Source organism: Erinaceus europaeus, chromosome 23 (assembly GCF_950295315.1).
Source record: "Erinaceus europaeus chromosome 23, mEriEur2.1, whole genome shotgun sequence".
Classification (NCBI taxonomy): Eukaryota; Metazoa; Chordata; class Mammalia; order Eulipotyphla; family Erinaceidae; genus Erinaceus; species Erinaceus europaeus.
In genome coordinates, this window is record NC_080184.1 from 8,800,873 (window position 1) to 8,816,455 (window position 15,583).

The 15,583-nt window shown below is 44.6% G+C and overlaps 1 protein-coding gene and 1 long non-coding RNA gene across 3 annotated transcripts in view; one reads left to right on the plus strand and one right to left on the minus strand.

The window, feature by feature from the left end:
* LOC107523444 (zinc finger protein 709-like) overlaps nucleotides 1-15,583 on the minus strand; it is a 511,405-nt gene that overhangs the window by 398,750 nt on the left and 97,072 nt on the right. The window lies entirely within an intron of this gene.
* Nucleotides 235-15,583, plus strand: part of LOC132535609 (uncharacterized) — a 112,445-nt gene continuing 97,096 nt past the window's right edge. The window contains exons 1-2 of the long non-coding RNA XR_009547364.1: nucleotides 235-532; nucleotides 2,928-2,981. This is a non-coding gene — a long non-coding RNA (uncharacterized LOC132535609). The remainder of the gene's footprint in view (nucleotides 533-2,927; nucleotides 2,982-15,583) is intronic.

Sequence of the window (15,583 nt, forward strand, 5' to 3'; positions counted from 1 at the left end):
TAATTGGGTGAAGCCCTTGCCACACACATGACTTTTGCCACACACATGACTACTCTTCTGATTGGATAATGTTCAGACCCAATCAAAACCAGAAATTTCTAAGTGACAGGAATTCAGTCCTATAACTTCTATAATAGGTGCTGTGCCTGGAGAATCCTTAAAGCAAGAAATGGCTGGCAAAGCTTTCTCTTGAGTATTCTAGAAGCTTCAACTGTTAAAAACCTACAATCCATCAGCTTCCTCACCGAGTTAGCTTACTCCTATTTGTTATCTTCCATGCTGGCTGGTCATATGAGGCGCAGCTCTGTGACCCCGCAACCTGAGGACTTGGTTCTGCTGCTGTGCCCAGCGTGCAAACTGCACCCTTCAGCCTGCTCACAGCCTGGCTCCTGCAGTGCAGTGGGCTCCTTTGACCTGGAGGCTGCCTGCTGGCCCTGAGCCCTGCTCTGCTCTGCTCTGCTCTGCTCTGCTCTGCTCTGCTCTGCTCTGCTCTGCTCTGCTCTGCTCTGCTTCATTCTGCTTTGCTCCATAGGTAAGTTCACAAACAAGCATGGATAACAATAGAAAATGGTATTGGAACTGTGGGTATCAGCAGTGTTACACAGGAAGCTTTGGGAGATGTTTAGTGCAGTCTACCTGATGTTGAGACAGAATGGAACAAAGATGAGTTTGGTGCTTTGAAGTTTACAAGCTACTACTAGACCCACGGTTAAGGGGGAGGGAGCAGCCAACTGAGGCCATTCCCTCCTGGGAGAGTTTTAGACAGACTCTGACAAGAGAGCCAGTCATGTTTCAGGGAGATGAGAAATTATTTGGAGCAAAAAGAAAGGACAGAGGGGAAAAAAAAAGTACAAACCATGTAGCATGTATACCCTGAGACACATAGAGGAAGACGGTCTTCTAAGCTTTATAGTTTCTTTAGAGGAAGGACAGGACCCTCGGGGATGTGCTTCAGCCCCAGTCTTCAGGTGCTCACATCAGCATTTTGTGACTTTTTTCAGTCAAGTAGGGAGGCAGTGCTAGAGCTTCTGTCCTCTGCCTTTGTACATTCTCCAGGATTCCTCCAAGGTGCAGAGGGAGGGGTGCTGTTTCCCTCAGCTGCCCTCCAACACACACACTTCTGTCTGGAAAAAGTAACTGAAATTAGTGAGGCTCTTGGAGAAAATCCAGGACTCATCAATAAATCTTGTTATACAGATGAGAGGCTGATCTAGATGACAGTAAGTAATCCTTCAGAACTAGATGATATGAGCGAGGAAGTGTATGAAAAATACATAAAATTATGGGGGGCAGATAGCATAATGGTTATGCAAAGACTGTTTTATGACTGAGGCGTCTAAGTCCCAGTTCAATCTCCAGCACCATCATAAGCCAGGGATGAGCAGTGCTCTGATAAAATAATAATAATAATAATAATACATAAAGTTTATCAAGGAGTAAAAATGAAACCCCTAAACTAGTATGAAACAACTTAATCTAGCACAGTTACTTTAAATTAGTAATGGATATAAGATTTTAAGTTGCAACTTCTAGCAACAGCAATAGAAGGAAAAATTACAATAACACTACTAAATGAAACTACCCCTTAACTTACTAACCACTGCATATGAGCATGACATATTTTTTTCCCTATACAACCCTATTTTTTCTAGGTCATTCTTCAGTTATTACACCTAATTTTTGGAGAATGTCTAGCTAAAAATTATGTAATTCGGGGCCAGGTGGTAGCACACCAGGTTAAGTGCACATACTACAGTGCACACGGACCTGGGTTCAAGCCCCTGGTCCTCACCTGCAGGAGAAAAGCTTCACAAGTGGTGAAGTAGAGCTGCAGGTGTCTCTCTGTCTCTCTCCCTCCCTCTCCCCTCTCAATTTCTCTGTCTCTATCCAATAATAAATAAATAAATTTTTAAAAGCTAGAATGACTTTGTCATTTAAAAAATTTAAATAAAAATTATGTAATTCAAAGATAACATTAATATCTTTTTTTTTTTTTTGCCTCCACGGTTATTGCTGGGGCTCGATGCCTGCACTACGAATCCACTGTTCCTGGTGGCCATTTTTTCCCTCTTGTTGCCCTTGTTGTCCATAGTTGTTGTTGTTAATATTATTGTTGTTGTTGTTGGATATGACAGAAAGAAATTGAGAGAGGAGGGGAAGGCAGAGAGGGGGAGAGAAAGATAGACACCTGCAGACCTGCTTCACCCACCATCTGTGAAGCGACTCCCCTGCAGGTAGGGAGCTGGGGGGCTCAAACCGGGGCCCCTACGCTGGTCATTGCACTTTGTACCACATGCGCCCAACCCACTGCGCTACCACCTGGCCCCTGATAGCATTAATATCTTAACTCATATCCAATGTAATCTTAAATCCATCCCTGCTCACAGTACTTAGTGATATTCTCATCAGAAATAACTGGCAGTGGAGAAGAGGTATTTGCATAGTGCCAGACTGATAATACTATCTTAAATTTTGCAATATACTGTGTTTGATGGTACTATTTTTATACAGTGACGCAATAGTCTTGGTGGAGGTCAGTTTAATAATAAAACATTAAATTTTTTTTTAAATCCCTCTTGGGAGTCAGGCAGTAGCACAGCAGGCTAAATGCAGGTGGTGCAAAGCACAAGGACCAGCATAAGGATCCTGGTTCAAGCCCCCAGACCCCCACCTGCAGGGGGGTTGCTTCATAGGGGTTAAAGTAGGTCTGCAGGTGTATATCTTTCTCTCCCCCTCTGTCTTCCCTTCCTCTCTCCATTTCTCTCTGTCCTGTCCAACAATGATGACAACAATAATAACTATAACAATAAAACAACAAGGGCAACAAAAGGGAATAAACAAATATAAAAAAACACACACACAAACCTCTTTTTCAGACAGCAGATACTTCACTCCTGAACCACCTGTGTTCCTGCTTCTCTCCTTAGGACCTGCTCATGGAAAGATGGCTGAGCACCAGAAGAAGGCCCAGTAAATGTGAAGTAAGGAAGCTTTCTCTTTATTTCTTTTCTTTTTTTTCTCATTAGTCTGATAACCCCAATCCTGCCCTACCCTGTTGCTGTTTATGTTCTTTTTTGTTTTTTTTAATTTTTATTTATAAAAAGGAAACACTGACAAAACCATAGGATAAGAGGAGTACAACTCCACACAATTTCTACCACTAGAATTCCATATCCCATCCCATCCCCTGATAGCTTTCCTATTCTTTGACCCTGTGGGAGTATGGACACAAGGTCGTTGTGGGGTGCAGAAGGTGGAAGGTCTGGCTCTGTAACTGCTTCCCTGCTGAACATGGGCATTGACAGGTTGATCCATACTCCCAGCCTGTCTCTTTCCCTAGTGGGGTGGGGTTCTGGGGAAGCGGAGCTCCAGGACATATTGGTGGGATTGTCTGCCCAGGGATGTCTGGTTGTCAACATGTTAGCTTCTTGAACCTGGTGGCTGAAAAAAGAATTAACTTATAGAGCCAAACAAACTGTTGACTAATCATGAACCTAAAGGCTGGAATAGTGCAGGTAGATCCAAGTTGTTGTCTGGGGAGATGATATCATGACTGGAAAAAGGACTAGAAAGCTGGATCAGGGAAGAGAGTAGCTCCCAAATATGGGAAAGGTGTATAAATATTGTTGACTGTAAACCCCATCGATTTGATCTGATCTGGGGCTCATATTCAGCTTATGAGCCTATGTGACCTCTGCATCCCAGTAGATCTAAGATCACTTTCTGTGGTCATGAGTAGGAACATTCCAAGCTGTCCCAATTTCAGGACCCATCTTCCTCAGGTAGAAGATAGAATATGTTGTCCAGACTCCCTTTGGATGATGGAACATTCTCTTCTGTTGTTGATCCATGTGGAGGGCAAGGTCCTATGGGGGGGCCACATAGGGTTCTATTGTGTTGTTCCTGATAGAGATGACCGGTAACAATGGAGAGAGGGATTTATTCGAGGTCTAGGCCCGTCATGTCTGTTTGGGAGTCTCAGGACTTCCCGACAAGGGCCCCAGCTGATGGGGTGGCCTGATAGTGACTAAAGAGTCGTCGTTAAAGTATGCCAATTTCTTGTCCTTATTCAGCTTTTGCAGTCCTTACTTTGATAAGGTTAGCTTTGGAGTGAGTGAGGGAAGTATAAAAGGAAGTAGGTGAGGAGGGTATCTAAGTAGACACTATTTCATTCAGAACTTATGGTGTCTTTTTAGGTCTTTATACTTGCTTGTTGCATATGTTGACTCACTGCAGACTATTGTGTACTTTTGCTTTCAGGTATATATTTTGCCAGCAATGGCAGGGGTGAGCTTGCTGAGCAAACCACCTCAGGGCACTGTGGCAGTGGATGGAATGCTTTATTGTTTCAGTTACAAGTTTATAATGGGGTAGCTGTGCAGGGGAAGCAGCCAAGCTGGCCAATGAGACTAATATCTCCTTATAAGGAAAAAGAGAGCAACACAATGAGGTGTGGGTGGTGATGCAGGAATGGGGAAATAGAAATTTAAAGAAGGCGAAGCCCATCAGAGGGAGGAGGGGTGGGGTATGTACCGAGGCTGATAGGTAGGTTGGAATTCTCCGTACTCCAGCCCATCTCACTCCACAAGACTGGCATGCAAGGGGAGACTGACAGATGAGCTTCTGGGGGGGTGGTCAACCACCCATGCTCAAACACGCATTAAACCCACAACTCCCCCTTTTTCTTTTGTTAAAGAAGGTCGGCCATGACTTCCAAGTCAGCCGTGGGGACAGGAGAGTAGGGTTGAACCGAGACTCTCTGGATCATCACTTGAACCATGTCCTAGAGGCGGTTCTTTATGAACTGCAGGATGCATGGGCAATGAGCAATGCACTAATAGCAAAGAGAGGGGTCAGGAGGGGAAGAACCCAGGATAATATGGGAGAAGATATTCCAGAGTCCAGGGCTGAGGGAGCAAGCTGTTTTTTTAAATCACGACTGAGTTCATGGAGAATCTTAATTTTTTAAATTTTTTAAATTTATTCATTTATTTCTTTTTTGTTGTTGCCCTTGTTTTTTTATTGTTGTAGTTATTATTGATGTCATTGTTGTTGGATAGGACAGAGAGAAATAGAGAGAGGAGGGAAAGACAGAGAGGAGGAGAGAAAGACAGACACCTGCAGACCTGCTTCACTGCCTGTGAAGTGACTCCCCTGCAGGTGGGGAGCCGGAGGTTCAAACTGGGATCCTTAAGCCGGTCCTTGCGCTTTGCGCCAGAGAATCTTAACATTTTGTTCTACCAGTCCCAATTCATTTACATAAAAACAGCACTCTTCTTGTAAGGCTAGGAACCCTTTTCCCACTGTCAGAAGATCTTCCCACACACCTGAAGGAGGAAAGTGTCACAAGTAGTGAAGCAGGGCTGCAGGTGTCTCTCTTGTCTCTCTCCCTATTACTGCCTTCCCTTTCAATCTCCAGCTGTCTTTATCCAAATAAATAAAGATAATAATAATAATTTTTAAAACTACCAGGAAATGGTGGAGCCCAGCATTTACCAAGACCCAGCAATAACCCTAATGGCAGGGAAAAAAAAGTGTCACACTTGATATCAAGGGAGCAGCAGTGGGTCATAAAGCCCAGGGGAGCCCCAACGGCACAGCTGTTGCCCTAGATGGTTGGGGCAGCCAACTGGTGTGACACGTTCTCAGAAGGAAGGTCCTAGTGGTTCTATCTTCAGTTTCAGGTGGGAGGTAGACACTCTCTGCTGGCCATCATATCCAGCAACCCACTTCCAGCTTAGAAATTCTAGCCTTTGCAGACTTAGGTTTTGTTAGATCAGAGGTCTGACTACATGGGATGAAAGATGGAGGCTGCGATCCAGGAATCATGTATGTGGTCAAGCTCCAGTGGACACAGTTCCTTTGCACTCAAGGCTGTGTCTGCCCTATAACCACCTTGGTGTCCTGGTACCTGGGGCCAACAGGCAAAAAAATGGATTTGGGTTCATGTGTGGGTCAGCCCCACCCCAATGTCTTTGGTAACTATTTTGCACAGTCTTAGGCAAGACTGCAGGTGGTCACTCTTTCTTTTTTCTTTTTTTTTTTTTAAGATTTTATGTATTGATTCATGAGAAATGATAGGAGAGAGAGAAAGAACCAGACACCACTTTGGTTCATGTGCTGCCAGGGATTGAACCTAGGACTTGATGCTTGAGGGTCCTATGCCCCATCCACTGTGCCACCTCCTGGACCACCAGGTGGTCACTCTTTCTAGTGGACTTCAAGGGAGCTGACTGAATAGAAGGCAGGAACAGAGCTGAATGCTGCTGTGAGGCAGGCTGCCTGGGACACCTGTCACAGTTCTGCCTCAGACCTCCTCTTTAGGTTTGCAGCCTGAATCTAGCTGCAGCAGTAAATAAAAGAAAAGAAAAAAAGAAAGGGAGTTGGGCGTTAGTGCAGCGGGTTAAGCGCATGTGGCTCAAAGTGCAAGGACCGGCATAAGGATCCCTGTTTGAGCCCCCAGCTCCCCACCTACGGGGGAGTCACTTTCCAAGAGGTGAAGCAGGTCTGCAGGTGTCTATCTTTCTCTCCCCCTCTCTGTCTTCCCCTCCTCTCTCCATTTCTCTCTGTCCTATCCAACAATGATGACATCAATAACAATAACAATAATAACTGCAAGAATAAAACAGCAAGGGCAACAAAAGGTGTTGGTATGCATGAGACCCCTTCTGTTTCATTTGGTTTAAATCCCCCCTGATTAACGCTATTCTATTTACATAACCACTTCATTCTATTTACATAACCACTGTTAACAAGTTCTACCCTCCCTCCAGGGCATTTGTGGTTCAGTGATAGGATTCTCGCCTGCTCTGCCCCCTCTTTGTCACACTCTGATTTTCACCAGTCACTTTTCTCTCCACCCTCTCTATGTCACATCCTGTTTCCACCCTACTTGGGAAGTATATATAAAGACAGCATTGTGAGTTTTACAGTACTTGAGTTTAGTTTAGCTCGGCTTAGATTGTGCTGCGTCCTGCATGAATAAAGAGATACTGCCTACAGCTTAACCATGAGTCCCTGGTCGTCTGTTACCCGCCCGTGAAGCCAGCCCGGCGAAAAAAACATAACCCATCGAAAACAACAAAAAGGGAATAAATAAAATATTTTTTAAAAAGAACTTCAGAAAGAAAAAGAAAATCTGTACCCTATGTAGTTTGAGATTTATCTTCAGGGGGATATGTCTTCCTTGCTGGTTTGGGCATCTCCAAGTGACCGTCTGAAGCCTATGAGCTGCACCTCTTTGTCCTGCCTGGGTGTCCCTGGTCCCCTAGTATGAGACACCTTTCTGCCCCAAGAAGGCACTCAGCAGCCACACAGCCAAACAGCAGCACAGAAAACTCTTGATCTAGGGGAGATAGAGACAGCTGCCCACATCTCCACCTTCTGGGCAGATGGTCTTAAGATACATCCCATCAGGCACCCAGACACTGCAATGGTGAGAGCTCAAAAATGTATGCTTGCATTCATTTCTCTTCTCTTCCCCTTTTTGCTTCCATTCTTCCACACTTGCCCCTGAGGATATAGCTCAAACAAACTACACAGGGTATAGATTTCCTTTTTCTTTTATTTTTTATTGGATAGAAACAGAGAGAAATTGAGAGGTGGGGAAGAGAGAGAGAGAGGCCTGCAGCCCTGCCTCACCATTTGTGAAGCTCTCCCACAGCAGGTGGGGACCAAGAGCTTGAACCCGTGTCCTTGCACACGGTAGTGTGTGTACTTAACCAGGTACACCGCTGCCTGGCTCCAGGAGCACAACTTTGCTTTCAGCCCAAAGTAGCTGCTGTGGACTGAGTTATTTGCCCCCTCACATTCACATGCTGAACTCCTACCCACTTTGCCCCCCAATGTGAGAATGTGGCTGTATTTAGACAGGAGTCTTTATAGAATGATTGAGGTAAGGTGGGGCAGGGGGATGGAGGAAAGGGAGGAGAGACAGCATTGTGGCTATGCAAAAGGTTATCAGTTTTAGGCTTTAAAGTCCCATGCTCAATCTCCACTAGAGTTGAGCAGTGTTCTGGTCCTTACTTCAAAAAATAAATAAGATGGAGGGACTAGGAAGCAGTTTATCTAGTAAAGAATATGCATTCATGGGAGTCGGGCTGTAGCGCAGCGGGTTAAGCGCAGGTGGCGCAAAGCGCAAGGACCTGCGTAAGGACCCTGGTTCGAGCCTCCAGCTCCCCACTTGCAGGGGAGTCGCTTCACAGGCAGTGAAGCAGGTCTGCAGGTGTCTATCTTTCTCTCCTCCTCTCTGTCTTCCCCTCCTCTCTCCATTTCTCTCTGTCCTATCCAACAACGACAACAACAATAATAACTACAACAATAAAACAACAAGGGCAACAAAAGGGAATAAATAAATTAAATAAATATTTTTTTAAAAAAAAGAAAAAAACTTTAAAAAAAAAAAAGAATATGCATTCTCATGCCGGAGGACCTTTGTTTGTATCTGCAGTCCTCACTGGGTGCTTGCACTGGGAAAGCTTCATGAGTGAGCAGTGGGTCAGTGTTGTAGTGTCTGTCCTCTCTCTCCCTCTCCCTCTTGCTATTTAAAAAAAAAAAAGAAGAAGAAAGGAAAAATGGCTCCCAGGAGTGATGGAGCTGAGTAAGCATGTATTCCCAAGTATTCCTAGTGGCAAAAGAATAAAAATAAATGTGATCCAAGTTAAATAAGGTCATCAGGGTGGGGGCAAATCAAATGACTCGTGTATAAGATATTAGGACACAGACATGCTCAATGGAACCACATGCTGTCACAATGAGAAGATAACCTCCTTCTTCCAGCGTTTGCCCTTCTTCCGTAGCCAGTCAACACTGTCAGGTTGAGCCTGATGTCAAGTTTCGAGACCTCCTTTGAATCTGGAGAGGTGGCAGGCGTTGACTATGTGGGTCATAGTCTGTCTGGAGCCGCAGGGGCAGTTCGGGTCGTCTCTGGCTCCCCAGCGATGGAACATAGCAACGCACCGGCCATGGCCTGTTCGAAAGCGATTGAGGAGGGCCCAATCATAACATGCTAGGTCAAAGCCGGGTTGACGCTTGCAGGGGTCTGTGATGAGGTGTTTGTTCTTGACCTCAGCTGACTGCCAGCTCTGTTTCCAAGAGTCTGGAACAGAGAAGTTCAGTGTAGGCGTAGGACAGAGACCTCATAAGGAAAAACACATAACACCTTGACCTCAGACCTCTGACCTCCAGAGCTGTGAGACTATGCACTTTACATTCCCATCTTGGACACTCTATTACAGTCCTGGAAAACTAACACGTGTGTATGCATTCTTTTATCACTCCAATTTTATTTTAAAATATCTATTCATGGGAGTCTGGCGGTAGTGCAGCAGGTTAAGTGCACGTGGTGCAAAGAGCAAGGACCGGCATAAGGATCCCAGTTCAAGCCCCCGGCTCCCCACCAGCAGGGGAATCACTTCACAGGCGGTGAAGCAGGTCTGCAGGTGTCTTTCTCCCTCTCTGTCTTCCCCTCCTCTCTCCATTTCTCTGTCCTATCCAACAACAATGACATCAATAACAATAATAGTAACTATAACAATAAAACGACAAGGGCATCAAAAGGGAATAAATAAATAAATAAATAAATATTTTTAAAATGTATTTATTCATGATGGAGAGAACCAGATTATCACTCTGGCACATGCTATGTCAGAGGTCAAACTTAAGAACTCATACTTAAAAGTTCAATACTGTATTCCCTGTGCCACCTCCTGTGTCTCGAGTGAAAATGTGGCCTTGAGAGTGAAAAACGGGGATGTGAGGGTGATCTGGCTGCGATATCTGTTACCCCATTGATCACCAGGGTTGATTCAGCTGATCTGGCTGGCTAGGCGGGTGTCCCCTTCCTCCCTCACTGCTCCCGAAGCTATGCGCTAGGTGGAAGAGGATGGCCTTCCCTGAATAGAGACAGACCGGTCTTCAGTGGAGAGTATAGAGTAGCTGCGCTTCCCTGCTAGAACCTCCAAACTCTCAAGAGTGAAAAACAGGGAGTTGGGTGGTAGTGCAGCAGGTCTGCAGGTGTCTTTCTCTCCCCATCTCTGTCTATCCCTCCTCTCTCCATTTCTCTCTGTCCTATTCAACAATGACAGCATCAATAACAACAACAATAGTAACTACAACAACAACAAGGGCAACAAAAAGAAAATAAAAAATAATAGTAAAGAGTGAAAAAACATCCAGGGAGACAGGTCAGCTTGATAGAGCACCAACTTGACTGCCTGAGGTCCCAGAGGTCCCAGATTCATATGGAGGGAGAGAGAAGCGGAGAGAGACAGAGACAGAGAAAGAAATAGGGGGTAGGCAGTGGTACACCTAGTTAAGTACACACCTTCCCAGTGCAAGGACCTGGGTTTGCCCCTGATCCAAAATGATATCATTTGCTAGTGAGAAGGGAGAGAACAGATTGCATTCAGAACTTACCAGGGGTTTTTGGAGATGACAGTGTTGATATAAATATGTCCATACGAAGATGATGAACATTCAGTGGTCTCCATGGTGTTATCTGAGGAAGGCACTTGGGAATCTTGAGAAGTGAAGTCACTTTTTTGACCACCGTCCCAAACAGAACTTAGAACATCTGTAACCAGGCAACAACAATGCTGACATAACCCCACACCTACCTAGCTCACTTGGCCAGAGGTATATGGCATAAAATATGTTCTCCTGTTGTATTCCAATTTATCACTGCTCTATCCATTGAAAACCATGATGACAGACATTGTTCAGGAAGTCTTCGAAAATAAACAAATGCATCTCATTTAAGTAGGAAAAAAACACAGAGCCTCTAAACAGGGACAGGACATTTACCAGAGAACCTGTGATTACTTTTTTAAAAAATCTTTTTTTTTTTTTTTATTATTGGATAGAGATAAAGAAAAACTGAGAAGGGAAGAGAAGGAAACAGAAAGGGAGAGGGGCGGCTGGGTGGTAGCGCAACAGGTTAAGTGCACATAGCGTAAAGCGCAAGGACCCCCATAGGGATCCCAGTTCGAGCCCCCAGTTCCCCATTTGCAAGGGACTCATTTCACAAGCAGTGAAGCAGGTCTGCAGGTATCTATCTTTCTCTCCCCCTGTCTTCCCCTATTCTCTCCATTTCTCTCTGTCCTATTCAACGACAATAACGACAACAATAATAACCACAACAACGATAGACAACAAGAGCAACAAAAAGAGAAAAATGGCCTCCTGGAGCAGTGGATTCATAGTGCAGGCACCAAGCCCCAGCAATAACCCTGGAGGTGCAAAAAAAAGGGGGTGGGGAGAGACAGAAAAACACCTGCAGCCCTACTTCACTTGTGAAGCTTTCCCCCGTAGGTGGGAACCAGGGACTTGAACATTGCAATGTGTACCCTTAACCATCGGCACCACTGCCTGCCCCCCCACACCTCATTTTCATTATTACCTCAGTTCTCACCTTTACGTTGCCTGGACGTCTAAACTAAAACGATATTCATGTTCACAGTCAGAACTGGAAACAGAATCAGCGCAGAAGGGCACAGGCTTTTCTTTGAACAAACTTTCTGTTATGATTCTAATGGGAAGCCTGTGGTGAGGAACATTCTCTAAACCTGACTTCTCAAGTCACAGAAATCATGTGGTTTTCTGGGACCTACTCTAAGAAATCACAATTCAGCAGGTTTGCAGTGGGGACCACACACTCCCATCATAAGTTCCCTGTGAGTGCTGCTGCTGCTGCTGCTGCTGCTGCTGCTGCTGCTGCTGCTGCTGCTGCTGCTGCTGCTGCTGCTCTAGGCCCATGATCAGAGCCCTGCGCTGGGAACTTCTTGTTTGTTGTTTACAAAGAAACAGGCTGGGGCTAGGAAATAACTCACCTGGGAGACAGAGTGCATATTTTTAGTTGATCAGAACCAGGCTACCACCTGGGAGCACCATGTAATGAGGAAGCTTTATGAGCACTGTGGTAATGATGTCTTTTTTCTCCATTTCTTTATTTATTTTTATTTTTTAAAAAGATTGTATTTATTCATTAATGAGACAACAGAAGGAGAGAAGGAGCCAGACATAATTCTGGTACATGTGCTGCCAGGAATTAAGCTCAGGACCTCATGCTTGAGAGAGCACAGTGCTTTATCCACTGTACCACTTCCCGGACCACACTCCATTTCTCTCTCTCTCTCTCTCTCTCTCTCTTTCTCCTTTGTCTCTTACTGTCTATTGGGGAAATAAAAATAAGTCCATTGGGAGTGTTTAGAGGGGCATACATGGTCCTGCATTGTCGAGTGGAGGATGCAGGACCTTTTCATCATCTGATGAAAAGAATTCCAAGGAACACTTGTCCAGGTGTATAGTTCCTGAAGACTTTATTAGATGTGAAAAGTAAGGCAAGGAGAAGACTCAGGAGGACAAGAATCCTGGGGGGGTCTTTGGGCCCAGAGACCCTGACTAAACCCAAGGTCAAAATTACCAGGACTGAAAGACACCCCCCCTTCAAGATCCATTCTGTTATAGCCCCTGGTTATGCTTTTTTTTTAAAAAAAAATTTATTTATTAATAAGAAAGCTAGGAGGAGAGAGAGAAAGAGCCAGATATCACTCTGGTACATGTGCTGCTGGAGATTGAACTCAGGACCTCATGCTTGAGAGTCTAGTTCCTTAGCCACTGCACCACCTCCCAGACTACAGCCTCTGCTTATGTCACACCAGAGCTCACTTTTCATTGACCCTATGGAGTAAACTCCTCCCCCATCACATAGTGCAAAAGAAAAGAAACCCTTCACCCAGTTAATCTCCTCTCTGAATGTGCAGATTCAGTGAGAACAAAATAAGCTAGTACGCATCCCAATTTCACGTACAAACTTAGAAAGAAAAGGTATATGCCCTCCCCCTGCTTCCTGAACACACACACACACACACACACACACACACACACACACACACACACACACACATGAAAGGGAAGAAGGAAAGAAGGAAAGAGAAGAGAAAGAAATAGGTATGAAATGAATATATCTTTTTTTTTACTTTTTTTATTTATTGCTTGGAGGAAGCCAGAAATCAAATAGAAGAGGGAAATAGAGAAACAGAGACATCTACAGCGCTGTTTCCCTACTCGAGAAGCTTTCCCTGTACAGGTGGAGACTGGGGGCTTGATCCTGGGTCCTTGCACATTGAAATATGGCCCTCAGATACAATTTTCATGTCTTCATTTAAATGTTCCAATTCTTGGGGCCAGGTAGGTGGCGCACCTGGTTAAGTGCACACACTGCAGTGTGCAAGGCCTTGGGTTCAAGCCCCTGATCCCCACCTGCAGGGGGAGAGCTTCACAAGTGGTGAAGTAGAGCTGCAGCTGTCTCTCTGTCTCTCTCCCTCTCTGTCACCCTCCCCTCTCAATTTCTCTCTGTCTCTATCCAATAATAAATAAATAAAATTTTTTAAAAAGAGAAAAAAATCTTTTTTTTTTTTTTTAAAAAAGTTTCAATTCCTTCTATCAATAAGTACCCATGTATAAGGACTAAGTAGGTAAGGGGAACTCTAGGACCACTTATGATTTTATTTTATTTTAGTTAGTTCATTATTGAGGAAGCTGGGCCTTTCTAGGCATGGTTTTATCACTACTAGATCACTTTTTCAGTCAGAGAAACATAGAAAGAGGGTCATGTCAAAGGCATGACAAGTACCCTATCCAGAGATTTACTAATTAAACAGAATTGAAAATATTTTGCAATTCACATGTCACAAAATTACATCACATTCTTCTCACCATTTGTAACCAGTAATGGGACAGGTTCCTACATTGTCACAGCTCTGCACACTGCATAGATGAATCACTACGCTTTTATGAATACTTTTCATCGATTCTTTTCATTTTTTTCAACTTTTAAATTATTCATGTATTGGATAGAGACAGAAATCAAGAGAGAAAGGGTAGATAGAGAAAGGGCAGGCGTAAATAGCATGATGGTTATGCAAAGAGACTCTCATGCCTGAGGCTTCAAAGTCTAAGGTTCAATCCTCCCACACCACCATAAGCTAGAGCTGAGCAATGAATGCTCTGGTAAAAAATAAATAAATAAATAAAATAATGGAGAGAGACAAAGAAATACCTGCAGCACTGCTTCATCACTTGCAAAGCTTTTCCCCTGCAGGTGGTTAACCGGGGGCTCATGAGTGTTGACAGGTTAATCCATACCCCCAGCCTACTTTCATTTTTCCCTAGTGGGGCAGGGCTCTAGGGAGTTGCAGTTCCAGAGCACACTGGTAAGGTTGTCTGCCCAGGGAAGTCAGGTTGGCATCATAGTAGCATCTGTAAATTGGTGGCAGAGAAGCATTAAGATACAAAGCAGAACAAATTGTTTAATAATCAGGTAAGAATAGAACCTAAAGGTAGGAATATAGCAGATGATATTTGGGATCTTCATGTTGGAAAAGCTAGGAAGTCTATTTTAGGTATGTTCCAAGGGGCCCATGACTTCACTAATTTATGCCTGAACCTGGCAGCTAACATGCAGCTGGGTTAAAGGTATTATCTGGGAAGATGGTGTCAGATTTGGGAATAGCACTAGAAAGCTGGATCAGGGCAGAGAGTAGCTCCCAAATATAGGAAGAATATATAAATACCATTAACTGTAAGGCCCACTGATCTGACCTAGGTCCCATGTCTATTCATATTTAGCACAGGAGCCTTCTTCTAGCGTTTGCCCTTCTTCCGTAGCCAGTCAACAGCGTCAGGTTGAGCCTGATGTAAAGTTTCGAGACCTCCTTTGAATCTGGAGAGGTGGCAGGCGTTGACTATGTGGGTCATAGTCTGTCTGGAGCCGCAGGGGCAGTTCGGGTCGTCTCTGGCTCCCCAGCGATGGAACATAGCGGTGCACCGGCCATGGCCTGTTCGATAGCGATGGAGGAGGGCCCAGTCATAACGTGCTAGGTCAAAGCCGGGTTGACGCTTGCAGGGGTCTGTGATGAGGTGTTTGTTCTTTACCTCAGCTGACTGCCAACTCTGTTTCCAAGAGTCTGGAATAGAGAAGTTCAGTGTAGGTGTAGGGGACCAGATTGGGTGACGCACAGGAGCCTATGTAACTTCTACATCCCTGTCACAGCTAGGAACAGTCTAGGCTGTATTCATTTCAGGACCAGTCTTCCTCGAGTGGCAGAGTATGTTGACTCCCTTTGAAGAATGGGGCAATTTCTACCACCATTGTTCTACAGTGAGGGCAATGTCCTGTAGAGGCCCACCAGAGGGTTTATGATGTTGTTCCTGATCGACATGACCAGTGATGGTGGAAAAGAGGGATCTGTTAGAGGTGTAGGCCCATCATATCTATATGGGAATCCAAGAAGTCCCTGACTAGGACCTGAATAATGGGGTGGCCTGGGAGTGACCACAAGGACATTTAAGTGTGCTGGTCTCTTACCCTTATCCAGCTTTTGTAGTCCCTACTTTATCTGACACAGGTGAGTGAAGTGAAGTAGGGAGTAGGTGAGGAGGGTATCAAGACTTAAGTAGAAAATTTTTGATGAAGTACCTTATAGTGTCTTTTTTAGGTCTTTCTACTTGCTTGCTGTACTTATTGAATCACTGTAGACTATAGTGCATTTTTACTTTAAGCTAAATCCCCTAACATGGATAC